Here is a 6,301-nt window from a genome sequence, read left to right as displayed (position 1 = left end):
GGGGTTTCCTGCTAGCGAAGGTGGGCATACTGGTTCAGCTCTCAGTTTCATGCGGGTCTTGAAATTATGACTGAAGCACACACACTGATTTGTGTGTGGGCCTCTGAGCACAGCGTGCAGGACGGGTCTACGAGGGGGAAGAGGAAAACAAAAGCAGGCTCCAGTTAGGAGGCCCCTGGAGCTTTTCCTGGAAACAAGACACGACCACATGACGTTCTTTCAAGGGTGTGCATGCAGCAGGGAAGACGCCGCTGGACCATGGGTTGTGTGGAGTGCTGACAGCCAAAAGAGGCCAGGGGGGCGTCCTAAAGCAGTTGTGGGGGAAGGGCAAGTGGGGGCCCCTAGGACAGCAGCAGGCATGCCCTTGTGAGTCCGGCCCCCACCCGTCCCAGGTCCCTGGGGTTGGGCCTCCAGTGCATGTGTCAGGTAAGACACGGTATGCCTGGTAAAAGCTGAATTTCAGATAAATGACAAATCATTTCTTAATTTGAGCGTACTCTCAATATTGCATGGGACTTAACTCATTTGTTAAATTCTCAATTCAAATATAACTGAGCACCCAGTACTTTCACCTGTTAACTCTGGGGACCCTCACCTGCAGGGATGCGGTGTCCCCCATGTCCAGAAGTGCAGGCAGGTAGAGGTGAGCCTGGGCCATAAGGAAAGGGGCTCCTCTGGGCCTGGGGGTGTCTCGTTGCTCAGAAAGCCAGAACTAGATTGGGTGGACGGTGTCATGATTACGATTCTATCAGTCCAAGATGCCTGTTTCAAGATTTTGACAAGTTTTGTTGAAATGTTTTTCAATCGGTTACCTTCCGATAAGCTTCATTTTGAAGCTTTGAGAGCTGTTTCTGTGGAGTCTGGAGGATCTGCAGGGAGCAAATGAAACAGACCCTAGTGTTAGTAGCTGGTAGCTAAGGTTGGAACACAGAACTGGAGTGTAGCCTCGTCCTCCACCAGCAAGGGCTATGGCCAGAGTGACCGCTGCCACAAAGGCCACAGTGGCCTTTCCTCTGAGGTTTTGGTGTGCGAGTGTGCGCATGCATGGCTGCGTGCATGTGTGTGTGCGTACACATGCACATGTACACATGTATGTACACCATGTGTATGTGTTTAATAATCCTCGCATGTCTGCTCTCCCTGTAAAGTATCTGGTGGAAGCACTCGTGGGATCTTGAACTGCTAACTGGGCAAAGATGCCAAAACTGTGATTCAGAACCAAGAGGCACAGCGCCGACTGAAGGATTTTTGTGTTTCGAGACTTGATAGAAACGGGGCCAGGTTGAACGATGGTTCGGGGTACCAGGCAAGGATTCATGGAAGATTATCCAGATGCATCAGATGTTGCTGTTTCCTCAGCCTTACTGGAATCATATGCGGTCTTTGAAAGGAGGAGTCATGCTGTCACGGGGCACCCGTTGTCATCCCCAGGGACTCTGCCCCTTGCCCTCTGTCATCTGGTTCCCCCTTCAGTTTCCCATCTTTCTTAGCACACAGTCTGATTTTTCTTGATGTCCCAGGGAAATCCACTGCATGGTGCTGGGAAGCATGGAGCCTTCAGGGGCTTTTAAATGTAGGGGTGATCTGCCCCCTGAGCGCCTGGGTCTGGTTGGCTGTGCCAGGAAAGTGGTTCCCTCCCGTTTTGGGGCTCCCCGGGACCCACCAGTGCGTCGGCTGTGGTCCCCACCCCAAGCCTTCTCCACACCCACCAACAGCCAGGAGATGGGGTCCCCAAGTGGGTCGGGAGGCAGCGTGCAATGTTGAGCAAGAGCGTGGACTGACGTCTGACTGTTTGGGCTCACATCGTAGGTTCCCACACGATGGCTTTGCCGTGGGGTGCATCACTTAGCTCTGTCAGCCCTGTTCCCTCACCTGTCACATGGGGCAGATGGTCATCGCTCCTCCTGACACCATGAGAATCCAGCATGGACATCACACATTTAGGGAGGCTTGTGGCACATGCTGGGTGTTCCCTCCAGGGCCACTGTTATCGTTCTTCTTGGAATTCTGTGCAGAGGCACATTAAGTAAATAAGTGAGAACCTGGGCGTGGCCATGTGAGCCCAGTACCCACACTTCTGTGCACACTCGGGATCGTCCAGGGTGTTCTGGTGCTCGCGTGGAAGGTGAATCCCACGTGTCAGGAGGAGGTGCTCAGCAGCACCAGTGATGCCATTGGTTCTGAGAGCTTAGCATGTGGCCAGAGGGTTGATGTGGCAAGCCACTTAGCGCCTTGTGAGGCAGGCGCTGGTTTTGACGCACTTCACAGATGGGCCAGCCTGGGCTTGTAAAGTTCCAGAAACTCAGCAAGTGACATAGCTGGGAAACGGGTGCACTGGGACCTCGACATGGGTCCCTGTCCTGTCAGAGCTCGCGCGTGTTATCGTCAGGGTACGTCACCTAACTAGCTTGTTCTGATCACTTTGCAGCCTCGTGGGCAAGCAGTGTGATGTTTTTATAACCTTTTCTTGCAGAGTCAAACAATTTGGAAGCACTAACACGTAGGAAGGGGTTCATCTTTCTAGACTGGCTGCTGACCCTGTGGAGCTCTCCACCTCAGGGGATGTGTGGCAGACAAGAGCCGCTCACTGCCCCCCTGGCACCCCATGTCCCCATCATGGTGCAGAGCCTGGCCAGGCTAGTGTCTCCTCTCGCAGGCCCGGATGGACACCTCAAGGGTGACATGACGTGTCCGGACGCTCCATCTCTTTGGCTATGGCGGCTCTTTCTGCCATGTGGGGCCTCCTGTCCTCCATGGGCCGCGGGGCATCTTCTGAGATCAGGCCTCTCTGGCACTGGCATCAGGCAGCCCCACACACATGTCAGCAAGCCCAGAACGGATGCCTCGCTTTGTGACGGAGTTTATACTTTGGAAGGAAAAGCTCTGGCGGCTTCTTCAAAGGTACGGGTTGTGTTTTCTGATGTCTGTGCGCTTGTACTGAGAGTAGACGCCTCTGGAGCCTGTGTTCCCTGCAGCTGAGCTGGGGGCAGTGGATAAAGCAACAGAAATCATGAGGTCTTGAACCAGGTTGTTGGTCTATCCTTCAAAAATAGATGTGTGCGTATAAATGTACTTGGCCAGAGCCCCATGCGTCCCCGTGTGCCAGCCTGGCTCACTGCGGCCTCGGGAGTTGTCATCCCTGTGCAACGTCCATTCTGCCTTCATCCCTTTCTGTCTCTTTCTCACACACACACACACACACACACACACACACACACACACACATACACTATGGAGTATTATGCCTCCATCAGAAAGAATGAATACCCAACTTTTTATCAACATGGATGGGACTGGAGGAGATTATGCTGAATAAATTAGTCAAGCAGAGAGAGTCAGTTATCATGGATTCACTTACTTGTGGAGCATAAGGAATAACAGAGAGTACATTGGGAGAAGGGGAGGAGAATGGATTTGGGGGAAATTGGAGAGGGAGGCAAACCATGAGAGACTGTGGACTCTGAGAAACAAACTAAAGGTTTTGGAGGGGAGGAGGTTGGGGGTTGAGTGAGCCTGGTGGTGGGTATTAAGGAGGGCATATATTGCATGGAGCACTGGGTGTGGTGCATAAACAATGAATCTTGGAACACTGAAAGAATTAAATTAAATTAAAAAAAAAAAGAGTGTGTGTTTCTGTGTCAAGGTCATGCTGCCCTGATTATGATGGCTTTGCAATTTATCTTGAACTCTGGGACTGTGATGCCTTCAGCTTTGTTCTTTTTTGTCATATTGCTTTAGCTATTTGGGGTATTTTGTGGTTCCATACAAAGTTCAGGATACTTCAATCTAGTTCTGTCAAAAGTACTATTGGTATTTTGATAGGGATTGCACTGAATCTCTAGATGGCTTTGGGTAGTATCCACATTTTAATATTAATTCTTCCAATCTGTGAGTATGGTTTATCATTCCATTTATGTGTAAGTAGTGGTAACTTCTTAAAAAAACATGCTGGATAGCAACTGTATCAGGATTCTCCAAATGAAAAGAGTCAAGGGATTGGCTTATGGGATGTGGGGTTGGCACATGAAAATCCATAGGATAGGCCATCATTCTGGAGACTCAGGTGGGGTTTGATGCTGTGGTCATGACCCACAGAATTCTTTCCTCTTTGAGAAACCTCAGTTTTTGCTCTTAAGTCCCTTTGGCTGATTGGATGAAGCCCATCTCCATTATTGAGAACAATCTCTTTCATTTCAAGTCAACTTATTGTTGTTATTAACCACATCTACCAAACAACTTCACAGCACCTCCTGGATTGTGCCTGAATAAATAGGTGGGTCCTAGACCCCAACTAAGCTGACACATAAAACTAACCATCATATAGCCAGTGAGGAAAAATGATATTTCAAGTTACTGACTAAAATCAGCATTAATTAATAAATTAGCATGAATAAAATCAATGAAGTTTGAAGAGCTACCTTTCTCACAATTTGAAGTTCTGAAGAAGCACTCCACCATCAACATATTCTTGGGCCCTCTCAGCGAAACTAAATTTTCCCCAAGACAACCAAAGACCATCATGAAATAGTTATCTTGGGACATGTTTTCTGCCAAAATTCAGTCAATTCCAAATAAGATTTTTGTGTCAACCTCTTCTCCCTGGTTTATGCAGCTGCTTGAGCAAGTAAAGAGGACAGAGTACATGTCTCAGGAAAGTAACATCCGCCTCCTTTTGGGTGATTTGTTGCAGGGTCCTTTGCATTCTTTTTCTCGGGATCAATATCACCCAATTAAACTCGTGTTGACAGAAGCATGTTTCTCTGTCCTTGTCTCTGGTGTCAATGAGGCTATACAAGGAAATGTTTTTCCCTGAAAGACATTCACCTTTTCCCCCTCTTTTGCCTCAAAAGCTGACTCCTATGTTTGCTAGCACTTGGCATTGCTGTAAAAATGCCCTGAGAATAAAATTGATATGGTTGGCTTCATTTAGCTGTAGGGATAAGAAATAACTACATGGTGTGGTTGGAGGTGCTGAAGTTTGGCAAAGGTTAGAAACCTTCACAGGGATAATTGAAGGGCATCCTCATCAAGATCCCTATGAAGATGAAAAAGACCCAAACAACTTCTGGCTGGCTGCTCATCCAGGCAAAGACGGAAAGGTGGGAGACTGTGGCTGCCAAAGACCTTCCCTGATCATGGCAGATTTCCTGAATTTTCACTCTATGGATGAAAGGTTAGGTGACTCCATTATTAGACAGAAAAAATAGAAAAACTGACTTTAACTTAACTGCTTTACACACCACAAAGTGTCAGAATGTCAAGAATCAGAAAACCATTTGAATTTACTTTATTGATTCAAAAGATGTTTTGTTATATAATTAATTAAATTAGGCACTTTGGACTAAGCGAGAACCTAGCACCTGCTCGATATGGAAGTCAGTTAGATCCATTGAATGTCTAGGGTGCCTGAGTGGCTCAGTGTTAAGCCTCTGCCTTTAACTCAGGTCGGGATCTTAGGGTTCTCGAGGCCTGCATCAGGCTCTCTCTCAGTGGGGAGCCTGATTCCCCCCTCCCCCGCCCTTTGCCTGTCTCTATGCCTACTTGTGATTTTTCTCTGTTAAATAAATAAATAAAATCTTCTTAAAAAATTTAATGCAATCCCTAACAGAATTCCATCAGCAGTTTTCACAGAGCTGCTCGAAACAGTCCTAGAACTTCTATGGAACACAAAGACATTTTGTGTTTCTTTTCTTTTTTTTTTTTTTTTTTTTTTTACATTTTTTAACTTATTTATTTGACAGAGAGAGAGAGGGATGACAAGTAGGCAGAGAGGCAGGCAGAGAGACAGAGGGGAAAGCAGGCTCCCTGCTTCCGAGCAGAGAGCCTGATGCAGGACTTGATCCCAGGACCCTGAGATCATGACCTGATCTGAAGGCAGAGGCTTAACCCTCTGAGCCACTCAGGCGTCCCAGACATTTTGTGTTTCTATGGAACACAAAATTTCTATGGACACAAAGAGGCGGGACCACAGCAGCAGCCCTTCCTCCCCACGCTGCTGGAAGTGCAGGGGTGTCCACACCCGCTAGGGGCATCAGAGGGCCAGCCCGGAAGTGCCTTAAGTATCCAGGCCAGCAGGTGCATGGGATGGGCGCAACCGGAAGTGCGGGCAGGACGCCGGAAGTGCCGGAAATACGACGGCAACGTCCGCAGGCGCTCACAGGGAGCGTGGCAAGCTGCGGAGCAGGATGTCCCTGAGGCGCCCGGCCGGCCTGCGCCCAGCCGCCTGCTCCCCCAGGCCGGCTGCCAAGGCGCTGAGAGAGCTCGCCTAAGGACACCCCACGCCTTCCAGCTCAGCCCGTTG

Source organism: Mustela nivalis (genome assembly GCF_964662115.1).
Source record: "Mustela nivalis genome assembly, chromosome: 16".
Lineage (NCBI taxonomy): Eukaryota > Metazoa > Chordata > Mammalia > Carnivora > Mustelidae > Mustela > Mustela nivalis.
The sequence above is the reverse complement of the archived record's forward strand: the minus strand, read 5'-3'. Positions refer to the sequence as shown.